Raw genomic sequence first — 20,625 nt, 5'->3', positions numbered from 1 at the left:
TGCCTGTGGAGATGAGGGTGGGATGAATTTGAAAATCAGGAGTTTGACAATGGCCAGTTGGGGTGATACTGGATTTTATTTTGTGGTTGGTAGAGACTTAATAAAGAATTTTGATCAGGGGAAGGCTATTATTAGGTTTGGTTTTAGTAAAGATGCTGAAATCTGTCAGAAAAAATTGTGAAAGACCCTGAAGTAGAATAAAACATTACTAGATATCTGCAATCAAAATATATGTGTTGTCTAGAGTGCACCCTTCTGGGTTTTTGATTCTACGGAGTGTGCATCTTTCATTGTCTGAGTTATTTAAAACTCTATAAATTATAGATTATAGCAATGGAAATGACTCTTGTTCATAGACGTGTAAATTAATTTTTTTCTGGTGGAAGAAAAATCAATTTTCCTCCATATTCTTGAAAAAGCCAGTTTTGCATCTATTTGTAAATTCAGATCAGCATTCCTTATTTGCTCTATGGTGTGATATTTCCTTCCTTCCTTCCTTCCTTCCTTCCTTCCTTCCTTCCTTCCTTCCTTCCTTCCTTCCTTCCGTCCTTCCGTCCTTCTTTCCTCCCTCTCTCCCTCCCTTCCCCCTTTCCTTCCCCTTTCCCTTTACTCCCCCCATCTCCTCCCTTCCCCTCCCTTGCCCTCCCTTCCCCTCCCTTCTCCTCCTCCCTCTCTCTCTCTCTCTCCCTCTCTCTTTCTCTCTTTCTTTCAGCACTGGGTATAGTCAGAAGCACAGGAGGGTGAGAGAATTCACCAGAGCCAGAGCGGGGAACAGAACAGGCAAACTGAGGAAATACACTGCTGAGGGGAGCAGCGGGCATGGCAGGAGAGGTCTGGGTGCCATGTGGTGGCCGGAGATTGAACTGGCAGGGCAGAGGCTGCAGGCAGCTTCACAGCCCAGCTCTCAACCGCTGCGCCACCAGGGGAGGCCTGTATGGTGTGATATTTTCAATTCTCCTTTGATCTTATTGCAACATCTTCCTGGTTCTCTTATTACTTAGTTATATAAAATTGTGATATATGTTCTTTTTATATTTGTATACAATTCACCATTTTACCTTTAGAAGTTTTTTTTTCTTTAGCAAATCTGTCATAAGGGAAGAGATGCTGTAACCTATACTAGAGTTGTGGTAGCACAAGAGTATGGAGGGAAATTGATAAATTAGAAATGACTTTGGGATGTCAGACTAATATCTACTGCTCTGATGAGATATGTGAGTAAGTATGAGGGTTCGAAAATGATTCTCAGATTTTGATATGGGAGATTTCATAGAAGTTTATTATGATATAAACTGGGGGAAAAGGCATTAAGGTACAGATTACAGTGAATCATTTGATGTTTTGTTGTAGAGTATCTGAGGAGAGAGGTACTGATTTTTGACTCAAGTATACACATGTAAATTTATGGGAATAGATTGGAACATGAAGGAAAAAATTTTAAGGATCGGAAAAGTGAAAAATCCAATAACAGAGACTGAAAATAAATCTCTTTTATTTAGGATGGTGTTAAGGAAGCCAAGGAAGGGCAATGTTGGAAATAAGTAGGATTAATCAATAGTGCCAAATGCTAAAACTTTCAGTCCTTTGGATTTGGCAGTGAAATAGTCAGTGGTGGCCAATAAAGTGAAAATCTCAAGATGAGGCGATAAAGGTAGTCTGTATGGTGATATTGGGAATTAGAAATGATGGAATGTAAAGAGGATGATTTTCTTAGCATCCTAATCTATCCTTCTATAATAGAATGAACTCTCAAAATATCTGGTACCCAAGCACAGCTACTGCTCTGAAATTAAAAAAAAAAAAAAAAGATACTAACTTCTCTAGAATGCCTTTCAGACATGGTTGGTTGATATTAAGAATTTGCCTGTAGTTCCTCTACAGGGTATTTAAACACTAGATTGAGACTGGATATAAAGGTATACCTTTATTTGAAAATTGTAAATGGAAGATGAAAAGCGAGAAGTACAAATGGATTTTCTATCTATTTATACATACCTGTGAATTATATACAGGCACACCTATTGGTATATATACAGTTATAATTTTAAAAGCACAAAATGTCAACAGCAGGGGGAAGGAATAGTAAATTAATGTTTCTCTTAATGAATTTCCTAAGCTAACTTTTGAATAAACTGTAATGTCATAATTTTGGTCAGAACTCTCTGTTATGTATAAGACATTTAAGATTTCATAACAAAGAGCCAAGTTCAGACAATATATTTATGGAATAAAAATATTTAATTTTTAAAAATATTTAGCAGGTAGGCTGCTAATGACATTAATAAACTAATTATGAAAAGTAGCCAACATTTCATTTCAGTCATACAAAATACACATTGTTAACCATAGAATTTAATCCATCAGGTATCAATTATTTACAGCAGGATCCTTTGGAAAGGAAAGAAACTAGAACTAGTTTCATTCCCTAAGATCTTAAATTGTGGTCTCTGGACCAAGTGAATGAATGAAAATGTGTTAAAAATGAGAATTCAAGAGACATACTGTGATGTGTACAATTGGAATTTCTGGGGATGAAGTCCTGGAATCTGAGTTTTTCCTAAGTTACCTTGATTCTAAGTATACTCACTGAAGTTTGAGGATCACTGCATCAAGAGAAGATAGTGAAAAATGACAGCCTGAGCTGTAAATGGTGAGGTTCTTGGTAACAAGCAATGTATCGTATGCAAGGAAGGTAGCAACAGGTTTCTTAGTCTAAGCAGGCAGTTAGCATTGTGAGATAGGATATCCTCAACCAGCAGGGGAATACTTTTGGGATTGAAGTCTCTCTATATGCTAATATACTAATATATATGTCCTTTTTTTTTAGTTTCTGTATTTGTAAGATAAGTTTAATTACACTATCTAACATATAGAGTCCTTATGAGAGTTAAAAAACTTTACAGATGGGCCTCCCCTGGTGGTACAGGCAGTTGAGCGCAGCGCTGTGAAGCTGTCCACAATCTCTGTAGTGCTGGTTCGATCCCGGCCAGCTGGCAAGGGTTCCACATGGCATGGCAGACCTCCCCTGTCTTGGCCGCTGCTCTCCTCGGCAGTATATTTTGTCAGTCTGCCTGTTCTGTTCCCCGCTCTGTCTCTGTTGAGTCCTTTCACCCTCCCGCGCATCTGGCCTTTACCCCAGTTCTTGCATAAAATAAATAAATGTATCTAAAAAAATTTAACAGATGAAAAACACTTAGAGAAATGTAATCACGTAGTAAGTGATTGATATACTTTAGGTCTTAGTGGTCACAAACTTGTTTTTCCAAGAGATGGAATCATTACTTCAATTTTGAAAACTACTACCCAATTCTACGAAACTAAACACACAAGTCATGAAAAGCAGTATTTTACACATAGAAATTGCTATGGAGGTATTATATATCCTATACTTAATGACTCATTGTGCAAGTATTTCTAAATGTGCTTCTTTTAATTTTTTTCATCAAAAGCAATTCAAATTTTTTCCCCTGAAAAGTCAACACTGAAAATTATTATTCCAACCAAGTTTGATTCACTTGGTAAGTAAAATATCTCACAAAACATCTCTGTGAAATAGAATTCTATTACCAAGTGGGAATATCACCCAGCTGTTTCTACTGGATAGAACTTTCTGAAGTCAAGTCAGTTTCCCAATTTTTTTTCCCAAAGATTTATTTTTTATTCATACAATAGCTGGAGTACAGGCCAGAGGTGCGGGAGGGTGAGAGGATTCACCAGAGACAGAGTGGGGGGCAGAACAGGCAGACGGATTGAAAGCACTGCTGAGGTGAGCAGTGGGCACAACAGGAGAGGTCTGCCGCGCCATGTGGGTTTCTCCCAGGCTGGCCGGGAATCGAACTCGTGCTGCAGAGGCTGTGGGCAGCTTCACAGTGCTGCGCTCAATTTGTTGTGCCACTGGGGAGGCCAGTTTTCCAATTCTTCATCACAGTAGCAGCTTAGAATCTTTATTTTAATAATTTTAATTTCACAATCAAAACACTTCTGAATAAGATGTTGACACAGGAATTCCAATACTTTCTATTACTAATTTCATGAAAAACACCTAAGACCTAAGTGACCTGGGGTAACATCACATAGAAAACAGTTATTCTTAAATTATTAGGCCCTTATTTTGGAAAACTGCTTTAGGAGAGGTAAATAAATACTGTTAGCCATAACCTTGGGTGTTTTGAAGCAAGATTGTGAAATGAAGTGCATCCTTGACATTGTTTCTCCCTTTTTGATACTTTCCATTCTAGTGTCTTCTCCATCTGCCATTCTTTACTTTGATATTAAATTTGTTCTTGCCTATCCACCAGGATTTTAATAATTACCCCCCACTGGAAATTATCTGTTCTGTATCATCTCATCTCATCACCTATTCTTTCCAATAATGGATCTAAACTGATTTACTATAGTTTTACAGGGACTGCCACCAGCTGCACATATATTACTGAGGTTTAAGTGGACAAATCCTTCCCCCCACTTTGTTTTCTCATGCATTGTAAAGAATAAATGCGAAAAATAAAGGAGGGTGAAAAGATATTTAAAAGATGGCAAAACTCTTTGCAGCCAATCATGGCCTACTTGCTCCACATCTGTAGACACAACCTTGAAAAAAGCAATAAGCACTGAAGTTACTATTAACAGATTAATTTTACTGTGGAGATTTTCTCTTTCCCAGTCAACTCAGGGGTTAGCCACATTTTGCTTTTCCTTTACAAAGTGTAAAGCTGTTGTGCTGCTTCTTAACTATTCTCCCTTCCTGAATAGGTGTTTAAAATGTGTCCTCCTTTCTTTTGAAAATTGATACCCCTACTTGGTCTTTGAGACCTGTATATATCTCTCTAACTCGGATTTTTATTTTATCTATTACTTTCTCTCATCTTCAAATTGGTCCTTCCCTTTATATTATGTTGAATCTTAAATAATTTCTTGCTTAACTTAAAGTATCTCTTACCTCCTTTCCCACAATATTAGAGGAGCTGATTTTCTTTAGGCTAGATTTTGAAATGACTGATTAAAGAAGGAAATCCCATGAGATGTAAAAGATCTTGAAATATAGATCAGAATTTAAAATATTCTCCAGGGTGATGAGGTAGAACCCTGCCATAAGTCACAGTTAGGAATGGGAAGTGTCAGTGGGTACAAATGCAGAGTCCTGAGTATTTAAATTAGATTCATAGGCAGTAGAAAATTATATCCTTACCAATTTCTGTATAACAGATGTGATGAAGACAAATGAAAAAGTAATTTATTTGATGCATGAATAAGTAATGGTGAGTTTAGTAATTTCGTTGTTCACATTCTTCTATTTGGAACTGAGATTCTGTAATGAATAGAGGTAATTCCTCTGACTCAGTTTGGTACTAAACTTGGGGAAGAGACTAGAGTACATGTAACATAAAGAAATGTGCTATGAGAACAGAAAAATTAATTTACTTTTAACTTGAACTGAAAAACATTCAATGAAAGACATGATTTTAAAGCTGGTCTTGCAAAAATTGGTAATAGTTCAGTAGGTACATGGGTAAAAGAAAGCCATTCCAGGTGGAAGATCCAGGGCTGGCCAGGGAGAAGGGTCAGAAACAGGACTGCTGAACAGTGAATTAGGACAAGTATGCAAAATATATTTAGAGTTGTGTCAAGCCCCATGTATTTAAAATCACAGTGTCAATAGGGATACATGGGAAGAATCTGTTCAGCTTGCTAGTGACTTTTTTGCAATTATTTCTTGGGTAAGAATTATGATGTGATTGAAGGATGAAATTATGATTGAAGGATAGAAAGTGTCAATAAAGCTAGATAGACAAGCATTATAATAACATATATATTAAAAATATATGCAGCGTCTTCCCATACATATTCTAGTTTCATCCTCTCAAAAATTTTATGATTTTATGATTAGTAAGGAACAATATCTTCCTTCTATCCCAAACAAGACAAGGTTTAGAAACAGTTTCTCAAAGTTATTCAATTGCTAAGTAGTGGAGATGGCTTTAGAACCAGGTTTCCTGATTTTAGCCTTAGTTTTATACTCTACACATGCAAAATGACAGAAATAACCATTGGGACTGACTGATGAATGTGCAAGGGGAGAGTCAACATAGAGAGGAATGAAGTACTTGACCTGAAAATTTCTCATTTCCTAGCAAGAGACCTTTATAATCCTTGATTTTAATGAGACAGCATTTCCTTCTTTGGTTGATGGGTTAGCTATGAAAAAGCCAACTGCTGAGATATACTATTAAATTGCTCTATCTGAATTTGAAATCGCTTACTCTGGTCATGCCCCATTTAGTTGTTATTTGAATGGACAATGGTGAACCTATCTTCTGTAACGAACAGAAATGAATGAGCTCTTACTAAAAGGAATCCATATTCTATTAACTACATGTTTACTCATAGTTTTATTAAAGGACAAAGGGGGAAAAAGGATCCTTTAAGGAAGTATTGTAGGATCTCTAGAAAAACAGAAAAACAAACACAATGGTACTATCTTACATTTTACAGTCTTTTTTAGAAAACAAAATAAACAGTTTTAAGTATTATGGCCTTATCAATCTTCATAATATTTCTGTAAGTCAGGTAGGTGGTAAGAATTGCTATTAAGAGGAGGAGAAACTTAATATGTTTATTTGTTGCAAGAAAAAGACACATGGAGACAGGAAAATTGTAGTAAAGAACACTTTAGTTTGAAATATTACACATAATAAAAGGGAATAAAGAATTATCCAAAGGAGGAAAAAATTAAATCTGACTTCTATATTGGAATAGGGAAATGTTTTTTCATAATAAGTGAAAATAGAAAATAAATCATAATGAGGATTAAAAATAGAAAAATTCATGACACTTCAGCTAAATTCAATAAACATTTATTGAGTGTCTAATGAATTTAAAGTTTAATCATTTTCTCTTGCTAGTTATATTGAAAAATGCTGTTTCTTAAGTGACAAATATTAAAAATAGTTTTTAAATGCTGAAGAACTTTCCTTAAAAGTATAAGCAGTATATGAAAATGTCTTTAATAATGATTCTGGTTGTGAGTGCTTATAAGGAAGGAGAAGCAATAAAAATCTTCAGTAGGACCACTGCTGAAGGGTTGCATAAATTATAACCAAACAAATCAAAAAACAAATACAGGGATAGCTTCTGTATTTAAGTACAGATTGTGGTAAAGTGTTAAATAAAGGATTTTGATTACCTATTCATGTACACTGTGCACAGCATAAAAGGAAAAAGACCATAACATGAAAAAATTTTAGTTGATAATGTGCACATTTCCTACCAATGATCATTGTCTAATGCAGTGCTATACTGGGTTTTATTAGTCAGGCAATGGAACATTTTTAGAAAAGAAAAGGAGGTTGCAATATAGGGGGTTATGAATCCTGAGATTCTTAATGACAGGATCTTGGGGAGAGAGACACAGAAAGAGAGAGAAAGAGGGAGAAAGAGAGGGAAAGAGAGAGAAAGAGAGAGAGAGAGAGGCACTGTGTATGTTCGTGTGTGTTTCTATTTTAAGAATATTTAAAGCATGGATTGCTGTTCTTTTCAGCTTTTTCTTCAATTTGTCTTATTCTACAAGCTTAGGGAAGAGTATGGGAAAATGTTTTCTTGTTAAACTTTGTTTTTAGCAATCAAAATGTGTCTAAAACAATTAATTGAAGATGGAAAAATCAATTGCTCAATATGGATTGTGGACATATTGTGAGATGTCTGCAAATTTTAAAGTAGGCCAAGATAACACCCCTTTATGTCCGTTAGAAGCCCAAAGCCATTCACGCCTGCTGGTTCCTGGCTGTCAGGGAAAAAGGGTTTCCAGCTGATAGTGACTTGATCTTCCAGAGGTATATATCCCTTCCAGAAGCATATAGATTTTTAAAAGAGAAGTTGATGGATAAGGCAACGCTTAACCTAAAAAAGCTCTAAAACTTCAGCCAGGAGTGGGGAAGCTATTTTATTGACAGAAGTCCTTTTAATAACACCATAAAAGTGACTGCCTGTGCTTCAGGTGGGTATAGGAACAAGTATAATAAAATAGATTGATAAAGTGACCAGAAAGAAGAATACAGCTGAGAAATGAGTACTCTGATAATGGGGGCAAGAATTTAATATAGAATGACAATAAAATGGAGATGGATTCCAAAGGATTATGTTGCCCATTCTGAAGTATCCACAGGCACTGTTTATGTTATTAAACAACTAATCAACAGTGTAAACGTTGAAATTGTTTCTTTGCCTTATGTAGATTAAACTTAGCTTCCTTATTTAAAAAAAAAAAATCCATCTCTTTTCCCCTCCTCACCAACTTTTCTCACTTCTCACCTGGCATTATCATTTCTTCCCACTGGATCTACCTCCCCCTCTCTATACTCTCTCTTCTTGTCTCTCTCTTGCCCTCTCTGTCTGTAACAATCTATTGATATATCTAATCTCTCTATATGTATTTTCATTCTTACAGAAATTCCTTCAAAATGCAATAGGTTAAGGTTGATTATAGTCTGTAGAAAATAGCGACTTCTTGGTAACAACTGTGGCAACAACCCCTTCCACCCCCATTTAGATCAATGTTTTTCCAGTGTGATTTAAACCTTAAAATTTTTATACACTTCTTAAAATGCAGATTGATAAAGAATCTTTGGTGATGATGATCTTTGTACTATATTCTATAGTTTTAACAAATTTACATGAATTTTATGTACTTTAATATTTGAGATGAATTTTTTGTAAAGCTATAGAAATTTAAAGGTAATGAATTCTTCTGATTTTAGATATACAGCTATTTTTTAAAAAAATCATGATGAGTGTTGAGACCAGAAAAATGAAGTATGGTACTGGGGTATGGTACTGGGGGACTTGAATATGGTGGTGGGGGACTTCTGAGGACTGCTTTTAGAAGCCTAACAACAGGTTGAGGTGAATGTGTTGTTACTGTTTTTTTTTTTTTTTAATTACTGTGTAAAAAAAGCCATTGATATGCTAAATGTTTAACATCTTTGAACACTAAGCCTCATAAGAACATCAATAAATTTTTAAGAATTCTTACTCCTTTTCTTCTTTCCTAGCGTGTATGAATATCTCTCATCACCCTGCTTAACCCTTTCCTTGTAATTTTTTCTTCTTGAGACTTGAGTTGTGCCTTCCTTACTTTGCCTTTATGCAAAAGTGATTTTGGGAAAAATTGTACCAATAGCTTGATACAATTATGTTATAGTTTTGATAATAGTGGAGAAAAATGGAAAATTGTGAAGAAAAATGCTACTTTGAAATTATATTTCTGTAAATATTTCAAATGTGAATTTAAACTTGAGACACGTTTGATTGTACATTGATTTCTAAGTGTGATAGAACATTGTTAATTAACTAGCTAACTAAATGTTTCAGAAAAAGAGTTTAAAGTAACAGAATTAATGACATTTTAAAAGTCCAGAGTCTGCCAGCAATCCCACTCCTAGGTATCTATCCAAAGGACACTAAAACATTAATTCAAAAGGATTCCTGCACCCGTATGTTAATTGCAGCACTATTTATAATAGGTAAGACTTGGAAACAACCCAAATGCCTCAAAATAGATGACTGGATCAAAAAGATATTGTACATAGACATAATGGAATATTATTCAGCAATCAAAAAAGATAAACGAATGCCATTCACAGTGACATGGATGGAGCTAGGAGGGATAATACTCAATGAAATAAGTCAAAAGGAAAAAGAAAAATATCAGATGGTTTCACTTATAGTAGGAATATAGGGAAACAAATAAGGGATCAAGGAATAAAATAATAACAATAAAAACCACAGCACAACTAAACAAAAATAGACAACTATAAATCAGAGACATTATGTAGTGGAGGGGAGGGAGAGGGGTCAAAACAAGGGCAGGAGGAGCACAAGGGACTATGGTGATGGTGCATGGGTGGATTTGGGTGGAAATTCTATGGGGACTATATACTTGAGAAAAGAAAGCAAATATTGTACACAATGATGTAATATATGTATAAATGGTTAAAAAAATTTTGCTTAGAGTAGAAGCATTTTTGACTTATGAATTTTATTAAAATTGCAAACTTTTTTCTTAAGGGTGAGTTTTTTGTCTATAATATACCTAATCTATATATGTCAATAACTTGTTCTATTTTTTAAGTGAAATAATCATCATATGCTGTTTTGAGTCTTTTAAGTACTAAGGATACATTAAAGAAAATTGTTTTTAAAATACCTGTAATTATAATGAAATATATAACAAAGAACAAATAGATGTTTAATTCACATTTTTTACTTGAATATTTCTATAATCTTGTAACATTTATTTCTATGTTGGAAATTATAATCTGATTATACCCTTTCTAAAACATTAAATAAATTTGATATATTACTTAACAAAAATAAATAAAAGTCAAGGGTCTGGCCAGGTGAGGGAGTGGCCAACCAACTTCTCCATAAATATGCCAATAAGCTTAAAGGGCATTTTTTGATAATCCCTATAATCTTTTCTTATATTACATTGATTAATTAATTTCCCTCTCCAATTTTTAAAGCAATTATTATTAGGAAAAGACTACTAGGGACAGAATTTTTATGCAAAGTGGTTCTTTTTGTTTTTGTAAGTGTTCTCTATGAAAGTAAAAAAAAATTCAAGCACATATAGACTCATGCAATATGATATGTATGAGTGTAATATTTTAACTATCTAGTGTAATTATATAAAATTATACTTTGTATGGAAATTTTCATATCCTTGTAGGGTCCCCATGATTGTCTTTTCCATCAAAGGAAGAACATAAAACATTAGTTCTACCCCTTGGTTTATAAGCTGTGCCGCTTTGAGTACATTGTTAGAGTTTTAAAAACAAGGAAATCCAAATTATAAAGAAACCTTATGAGTTATGGTTGAATGCAAAAATTAGTTCATTTAGGGAAGTATATTGACTTCATCCTGTAAGCTAATTATCCAAATCTTATTAAGATTGGATGTATTTCTATTGCAGATTTCTTTCTTGCTAGTTGGCTCAGCATAGTTCATACTATTAGAGGGAAACAGAGAATTAAAATAATTACCTGAATACTTCAAGTGAGAAAATGATTCTCCTTAAATATTAAGTTTAATGAGGCTAAAAAACGGTTGTTTTAGGTGACCTCTGAGTCAGTCTTCCCAAACCCACCCTTAATGGTCAATTGCATTCAGTACTCAATTCAAATAATTTTTGCAAATAAAAGGAAGGAAGCCTCATTATAGATGATAGTGACTAATAATTAGAAAGAAGTCAACCTCCTAGTTAGGGGACCGGCTGCCTATGCTTCGTAATTTCCTACACTAAGCTTGGAGACAGGTAGTTTACATGTTCTAAGAGTTCTTCTGCAAGGATGCAGCAGTTAGGTCTTCAGAATCTTCTGAGGACTGTGATGCAACTGGCCCCTGGACCTGTAATTCATTCCTGTGTTTCTCCCATTTTCTTTCCAACTTTCCTTGTTCAAATCAGGGTGTTCTCACTATTGCAACTTCCCAAAGTTTTTACATAAGACGGGGGGCTTATTTCCCACTGGCTTTTCAATGTAAAGGGATGTCATATTGGAGGTTTTTAACTGAGATATCAATACATTGGATGCCAAAGTGTGCCAAATATCATCCTGTAGGAAGTTTTAAGTGGAGATAGAAAAAAACCCACTTTGTAGTATTTGTCTTTTCAGGAGACATGTGGCTTCCCATTTTAGCCCAAGAGAGGAGGATGTTTTTAAAATTTATTTATTTATACAAGCACTGGGTACAGTCAGAAGCGCGGGAGGGTGAGAGAATTCACCAGAGCCAGAGAGAGGTCTGCGCGCCATGTGGGACCCTCACCGGGCACCTGGGGATCGAACCGGCACTGCAGAGGCTGCGGGCAGCTTCGTAACCCAGCGCTCAACCGCTGCGCCACCAGGGAGGCCCAAGAGGAGGATCTTAATGAGAGTACTTGGAAAGCTTGATTGGACATCTGCTTGCAAATAAACCAAAGGGGACTATGGGTTTATAGTACAGACTTGGAGGTTGTGGAGGCAAAGACAGATGAAGTATTTCCCCAGATTGGAGTGCGCCATGGGCTCAAAGAAACAGGATTGGGGTTCTTCCTAGGATAGTCATAAAAATCTAGGAGTGAGTACCAGATTAGTTGAGGCTAGGGAAGGCATAAAGAAACCCTGGAAGAGTGGATTTGCCTGAATCAAGGTACCATATTGGAGAGTCCACTCGAATGCTGGCCATCTCTGAAGAATCTACATATTTCCTCTACCAGAGAACGGCAATTATAAACATTTGCTGACCTAAGAAATGAAAGCATAATGGGGTATTCTGATTATACTCCATGAGTCTTACTTGTTAAGAACCATGTACATGAATCCTAAGACTTGATTAACTAATCACGGTTAATTACTATTGACTCACTTGGTTTAATCTTAATAAAGAAGCAAGGTTAATAAAATTAGAAATCAAAAGTTTTAATTTTAGTACAATTTTTTCTCTACATATAATAAAGCAACATAACCTAAATATAACTCCTAATAGTGTGCTTGTCTTTCACAATAGGGTAATCACAAACCACCAGGATATTGTCATATGTTACTTTCTTATTAAATTGTGCATTAACAAGTTTTTATTTTATTATAAGGTAGGTTAGTGTCTCATTTGTAAATATAAGAAGACCTTGTACAAAGCTTGCAGTGATAGCTAGTATGGAACTCAGTACACCTAGAAGCCACTGCCAAGTGCCCCTCCATGTGATTAGTGACATTCCACGTGGATTGCTTAATTATTATTTATTTTAATTTTATTTTTTTATAAATTTTTTAAAAAGATTTATTTTATACAAGAACTGGGGTACAGGCCAGATGCATGGGAGGGTGAGAGGATTCACCAGAGACAGAGCGGGGAACAGAACAGGCAGACTGATGAAATACACTGCTGAGGGTAGTAGCGGGGTAACAGGAGAGGTCTGCTGTGCCATTTGGGACCCTAACAGGCCGTCTGGGATCAAACTGGCGCTGCATCGGCTGTGGACAGCTTCACAGTGCTGCGCTCAACTGCCTGCGCCACCAGGGGAGGCCCAGATTGCTTAATTATTGGGCTATACTCTCTGATAGCAGAATCTTGCAAGGGCAAGATGGAAATCATTGTCTTTGTGGTGCAAATTCTGTTTTTCCTTTATTTTTTGCTTATTATTTTACAAAACACAAGGCAGAATATAGTCTATTTTACATTAAAATTATTTTAATTTTTTAAAATAAGGAAATTTCTATTTACTGAATACAGTAAAAATTTATTCTATTGAATGTGAGGGTTTGAAGAGCTGAGAATGAGCTGACTCCAGAGAATTATTTTTAACTACTCTCTCCCTCCATAGTTTAAGTTCTTGTAATTTTTGTTGTAATGTTTAGATGTACCTCCTATGACTGCTTTTATTACCATCCTCTTCCAGTTATTCTCATTCTTCTTAGATTTATCTTCCATGGTCTTCCTTAAAGGTTCGCAACCTCTATTTGGACTTCCAAGTTCATCCCTTGATCTTTATGGTGGACATGGTGCTTTAGTCAAAGCCCCTTTATCTGCCAGTATACCCAATTCCTCAGCTGTTGTTAGTGTTGGCTGCTAATGGCTCACTGCTGATGCCCTTCTTGGAAGACTTGCTCAAATAAGATGTGCTATTCTCTTTCCAGGACATTCTGTATGGTTAACTCTTTGATGAGAAAAGGGCTCTAAAAAGCTGGCCCCCATGCCTCAAAGGCCAGCTGATGCAGAGCTCCTTATGAGATCGAACTGAAACTAGGATCCATCTGAAACCCATGCTTTCCCTCATTCCCTGAGAGGACTCCTCCAATAAATAATTTCAACAGTAATTCCCATCTTAGACTAGTTGTAGAGATCTCAACCTAAGAGAGTCATTTTATTCTCTCTCCATAACATTCCTTCACAAGCAAATTATATCACTTCAACAAAAAGCTGACTGACTTTAAAACTGATATTCTGTTTCATATGTCTAAATTCCAGAATGAGAAATAGATTTGCCTACTCTATTTTTTAGATTTTCTCAAATTTAGGTCTGCCTCCTGTCTCTGAACAAGGTTGTATTTTAATTTTTTAAATTGCATTTAATTAGAATTTTCCATATAGCTTTTACTTTCTATCAAATTCTATAGTCCTGTGATATAAAGGGCACATCACGATTGTGGAAGAAGCTTTCTTGAGGTTTCTTTTAGAAACTTCAAGGAATCAAGGGATGGTGGTATGGATATCACGACATTGGATAGCTTCCTCCTTAGCCTTTGGCCCTAACCATGCTTCTTCCACAGTCTTACAGCCTCAGTTTGAACTATCACCTCCTGCCCATAGCCATCTTGGTATGGCAACAAGAGCTGTTAAATGCTCTGACGGCCTCTTGACTCTACCAGCACACAGACTCTTACTGTACACCTGTGTCACTGGTTACTGTTCACTTCCTCTCGCAGTTATGCTTTGGAGATTACCTATTTCTTGCCCAGCAACTCCACACCAGTTCAGTCCTGGTCTGAGCTGTCATTCAGTGACCAAACGAACTTTCTCTAATGGTCTGAATGCATTATAGGTTTGTCCTTCCTTGGGTGTTCTTCCTTATCCCTAGGATGTATGTAGAGTAGAGTTTCCTTATATCTTATAGTTACTCTTTTATAAGAGCTAAGCTACTTTGTGGTTTCTGTCTCCTTATTGCATTCAGACAGCATTTATGACAACAAGTCTTCTACAGTTTAATGTAAGTGACTTGCCTAAAACTGGACACTTGCATAAGTTTATTTTTCAAAAGATACTGGAGACTAATTAAAGATCATAAATAACTCTTATTATTTAATTTTTGATCACCATATTTTTGTGATTATTTTCAATCTGATTAGAATTCCAGATTAGATATTTAGGTTTTTGTTTTTGCCATAGACTTGTCATAAAATAAAAATTTTGAGCTGTAAGCCTATAAAATTACTTAAAAGTAAATGGAGATATGGAATCCACATTATTAAAACTGATACTTTATTCTATTGGGAAAAGATTATTTTTAGAAAACTTAGGAAAAAAGACATTATTGAAATCAGACGTGGGCTAATTGTGAACATGAATAAGAAGACACAAAGATACAGTCAAAGACATTGAAGGGTGCCTTTGAACATGCTATGAATCTGTCAGATTTGGATGTTTCAGCTTTTGTTAACTATAGAAATGGTGCCTTCAACTATGAGATTTGGTCTCTCTCAATTCTTAAATGTATCAGTTATAATTCTTTTGTTGTATATGATAGAAAACCAATCCTAGCTGTCTTAAAGAATAAGGGGAATTTTTTGGCTCAAAAGATGAAAATCCAGGGGATAGTCTTGTTTTAAGAGCCACTTGTTCAAGGTTTCATTGTTATAAGGACTTCATCTTTCTATTTATTTTTCATGTATTTTGCTGTTGACTTTATTGTTATTCTCTAGAGGAAAGAAAAATGTCACCAAACAGTTCTAAGCTTTTACATCTTCTTAGGTTAAAATGCAGTGGAAGTAAGGGCAACATTTACCCTAGGAGCTACTATCAAATGCTGGCGCTCTCACTGGGTTACTTGCCTAACCTTGAACTAAAGGACTGGTAATGCATGGGTTACATGCCCCCCTTTTGAGATTGGCTTACTACTAGAACTGGATAGAGAGTCAGTGGTAGATTATTTTCTAGAGAAATTTAGAGAAATCTGTGTATGATACTCCTAAAAACACATAAATGGTGAGCAAATGAACAAATGTGTACTAAACTAATCAAATCCTGAGCAATACTGCTGGCTCTCTGTAGCCCCACCGCAGTCAGTCCACTGGGACAAATCTTCCTGCCTTTGTCCAAATGGTCAACATGTGCCTATGTGCTCACCAAGCCACAGTTAAAACTTAACCCTTGCCTGTAATACATTTGCTCAGAAATTGGCTGGATTCTTCTATCAAGATAGATAGATCACCTGTCAGGTCTGCCAAACTTTGAGTAAAGATGTCTATGATAGGCAGCTATCTTTCTGTACTTATCCCACTTGCAGAAGTAGCCTGTGTGATTTTGAAACCAACTTCTCTTTGTTTACTAGCTTTGATCATTTACTGTGCCCGTCTATGGTGTCTTAAATTTGCTATTCTAAGATGACAAGGACAATTGAGAGTGGATGCATATCCAATTGAGAGTAGAAGCATATCTTCACTCAACTCCATTTCACATGTTGATCATGAGAGAATCTTACTGAGTGCTTGTTAAATAATAAGCATGTCAGTAGCACTTCATGCATTTAACTTATTTTATCCTCACAATAAATCTGAGGTAGATTTTGTTCTTATTTTACAAGTAGTAAGGACATCGAGGCAGAGGGAGATCAGGTAATTTACCCAGCATCACATGAGGAAAAAGAAATGGACCTGGGAGTCTCACATAGGAAGTCTGATCTTGATCTTTGTTTTTATAACCACTATATAGTGTTATTTCTAGTGGAGACCAATGGGATCATACTTTGTCCATTTCTAATAACTTGGTGCCATATGTGCCCTGATTGCACCATTAGGTCATTTGCCTTAGTCAAATCAAACATAATGCAGAGCTTTCTCTGTCTTTGGCATGTTTACATAGGAACTTAAATTTCACATGCATTTCTAGGTACAGTGAGTAAGATCCTGTTTAACATAATTTGGTTTCTAAAGCTTTGAATATAAAGAGTCAATCGCCATATAGATATATATCCAGACTACCCACCCCTGGGTACTTCATACGCAGACTGTTTCCCATTGTTTCAGTTGTTCTGTTAGCACTTGAGGGAGGCAGGTCAGAGTGTGGGCCTGAGTGTCAGATCTTGGTTTACGGTCTGACCTTCCAGTTCAGATCTATGTGAATTTGGGTATATTCACCTTCTCTAAGTTTTTAGTTTTCTCATAAGCTGTGAGGAGTTAGAGCTTATGAAACAGATAACTTGTTGCAGCCAAACCAAACCAAACCAAACCAAACCAAACCAAACCAAACCAAACCAAACCAAACCAAACCAAACCAAAGGAATTGCATTCACAAACACGGTAGTGGATAAGTTAGGAAGAAAGAATGTAAAGACTATGTAGTAAGATAAGGCTATTTATATTCTGTGATCAAAGGTGCGCAGACAAGAAAATCTAAGCTATTCCTATCAGCGCAGACATCTGAGGAAAAGGCACTACTTAAGTTCACATCTTTAAAATCTCTTTCTCTTGATATAACACTGAGGAGAAACAAAGAAGCTTCCTTATTTTCAGGAGCAAGTTCTTAAGACATTTAACAACTCATATTTAATTTCCCTCAAATCTCCACCTGGAAGCATTATATTTTTATTATTTTATGTAATAGGGTTGCTGCAGGAAATGGAATTCCTTCTTTAAGTTGTAAATTAACTCACAAGCTTGTGTTTCTTTGCATAGCTAAGCTCCAGTCTGGTTTTCTCAAGGGTTTGCAAGCAACAACTCTAACAACCACCAGTGTTTCCAAATCCAAATATCTTGGGAGCAAGGTTTCTTTACTAATATGAATAAATATTAGTATTTTTTCTTGATGGAAATTATTATGAAGATATAATGAGGGTCCTAAATCAACAGAGTCCTAGACATTTAATCAGCAGCAGTTACTCTTACCTTGGTCTTCCCAGTGACTTACCCTGTAGTCAGTCTGTGTTTCCGATCTCACACACACCACCTCTCCCTCCTGAAGCTGGGCTCTCAACTATTTCAAAAGTGCCAGCATCACTGATTGTGCAAACAAGTGGCTGACTCCTAACTCAAAATTTAGCACTAATTTTTTTTGTGTCTTAGCAGGATTTAGCTCTCATCCTGAAGGTCCTATCAGTTTCCATATTGGGGTCTGATTAGGCACCTTACTATTCAAAAATTCCTACTGCCTATCAGTGGGTTCTATATTTTCTGTCCTCTACTTAAATGTAACAGGATTCCCTGGTAACTCCAAATCTTATAAACTGGAAAGACTGACTTCATTTCTCTCAAGTCATTTTGAGGTGTCAGAACTTAGGATCTTTGATATAGTTAAACATAGCTGCCTTTGGTTATTTCTAGCTTCTCAGTGGTTACTGCAGTGAGCCACAGAAGCCATAGTTTGATATTCATTTCTGTACAGTGTCTGTGATGTCTGTGTGTTTACTAAATGACTCTAAGATTGTGTGAAAGAACTGAATATTCATAGAATAAAATAAGTAAGATTGTATACAAAAATGATCACGTGAAAGCAAACATAAATGTGGTTTTCTGACATTTAAAAAGAAGCTCATTTTTTGGCCTAGGGTGCTTAACATGGATTTCTATTTTACCTGCAGTGTTTTATTCTCAATTTTTAATGGATGAGTTTTTTTCCTCCACCTGTTCTTTATATTACCTTGAATTTCTACTTAATTTTTTTTATGTCAGTTGATCTTACAAATGCTCTATAGTTTCTGAAGACAACATGATGCAACTTAAGCCCTCCTATTGAGGTTAAAGCAGAATTTTGTGATGTGATCATTGTTAGCAGCAGAAAAAATATCAGTGGGAAATGGAAGTCCAGATTCATGGTATACTTGGAAAGGTGACTTACTATTTTTTATGAGATACTTCCTGAAATAAAGTGAGAGAGTTCAGACATAGGAGAGATGGATAATCCAAATCATTTAGAACAAGTCCAAAATTAGAAACGTCCTTTATTTTTTAAAGTTTTCCTTTTATATTTTGATTCACTTCTATTCATTTTGCCTTCATGCAGACTTCAAATTTAGGTTGACTCAAGCTATGTTTACTTTAGTCTGACCTTGTGTCATTTCCATTTTCTACCATCTTTGTTAAATCTTCAAAATTTTCTATGAGGTCTTCATTAATAACTTATAAAGCCATAATTTAATGTAATCTAGAAGGGATTGCCTTGTTACTTTATAAATACATACATTTTCTTGTGGAGTAAGCATTCCTGGAAGTCAGGTTTTAAAATGAAATTTGTATATAAAATTTCTTTAAAAAATAAAATTTGTATATAAAATGCTTGATTATTTTGGATAGTTCAATGTTACAATCTTCAAATTGTTTGAAAAATTACCTTGATATAGGTCCTCAATCACTCACCAATGTCTAATATTAAATCTGTTCTTTAATAATATTATCTTCTCTTTTTTTTTCTGAAATTAGGGTCCTTATAAATCGGAAGCTCAATGTTGGGTGGTGGGGATATATAGATATATATCTATATATCTGTATCTTTTTGATATTCTTTTTAAGGTGAGTTATGCCAATTACTTTCATCTATCTTTCAGTTTAGAATGATCTCCCTGTGTATATGTTCCAGTAAAGGGTTTCTCTCCTCAATCAGTCTATATTCCCAAATAGCAGCTTTGGTAAGTTATTAGCTGGCGCATATATATATATATATATATATATATATATATATATATATATCTCCTTTGTTGGGAACAGCATTAAATTCAGGCAGAGATGGCTTTCAAACAGTTTCTTATAGCCATATATATAGCCAATGACAATGTTTGGAAAAGATGAAATATCCTGGACATAGAACCAAATCATCATTAGTACCATTTCCCCCAGTCAGTCCCCAAATTTTAGCAGAAATTATTGATGCCCCCATCTCCCATTCTCCCTCCCACATACCTCCTACTGCTAAATAATACACCAGTAATAACCTCAAAGTGTCCACATAAATTGAACACCATCAGGAAGAAGGCTGTGCCTTGTGGAGATGTTCCCTGGAGATCTGTAGTAACTTTTTTTCTCACACATATCCATTATGTAAGTTTGGTGCTTCAAAGAAGTTCCTTTGCTTTTCTCAGCCAAGCATAGAGTAGATGGCCTTGAAAAAAATGCTTGGTTGGCAGTGCAGGTGGCCTTGCTAAAGCTTGTCACGGATGTGGGGCCTTGCAGGCCCCAGCCAGTGGGCCCTTCCTTTGGAGGAACAAATGAGCACTGCACTCTGTGCTGCCTCAAGAAGTTCATTTTTCGAAATAAATTCTTATGCAATTGTCACATGATGATGGGACACAAAACCCATCAAATATCGTTGACACCTTTTTCTTTCAGAAAAAGGAACTGACTTGCAGTACCTTTTTCTCAGAGAACAAATTAATACTACTTATAAAATGAATAAATTTGTATAACAAATTGATAATAGTGTAGTTATACTAACTGCCTTTGAATTTGTAGGCTGAAAGTGAGAAAGCCATCCTTGTTGAGGAATGTGTAGGGGAAGACTCACGTTTTCATATTTTCATATTAACTTTGGTAACAGTCATGGTGGAATAAATATATTTAGGCAGTTTTTCTTTCTTCCTTTCCCTCCCTCTTCCTTTTATTTCTTGCAAATTTTCTTAAATCTGTGTTTAAAAGAGGAGTTGAACTCAGGTGGCTAGAAAATACATGCAAACTCTTGATTGCAGTCAATCACCTAAGAGCAGACAGGTGCATGATACAACAGGTGGCTCCATCTGATGTGAAATTACAAAGTGTGGATGCCAAGAGAAATCCTTCCCCAGACTAGATGCCTGTTTGAGTCTGTGACAGCAGTTAGAGCTTCAAGAATGTAAAATAATGGTATTGCAATAAAAATATATTATTGTTAAAAAAAAGCTTTACAAAGTCACC

The sequence above is a fragment of the Talpa europaea genome (genome assembly GCF_964194135.1).
Source record: "Talpa europaea genome assembly, chromosome: 8".
NCBI lineage: Eukaryota > Metazoa > Chordata > Mammalia > Eulipotyphla > Talpidae > Talpa > Talpa europaea.
The sequence above is the reverse complement of the archived record's forward strand: the minus strand, read 5'-3'. Positions refer to the sequence as shown.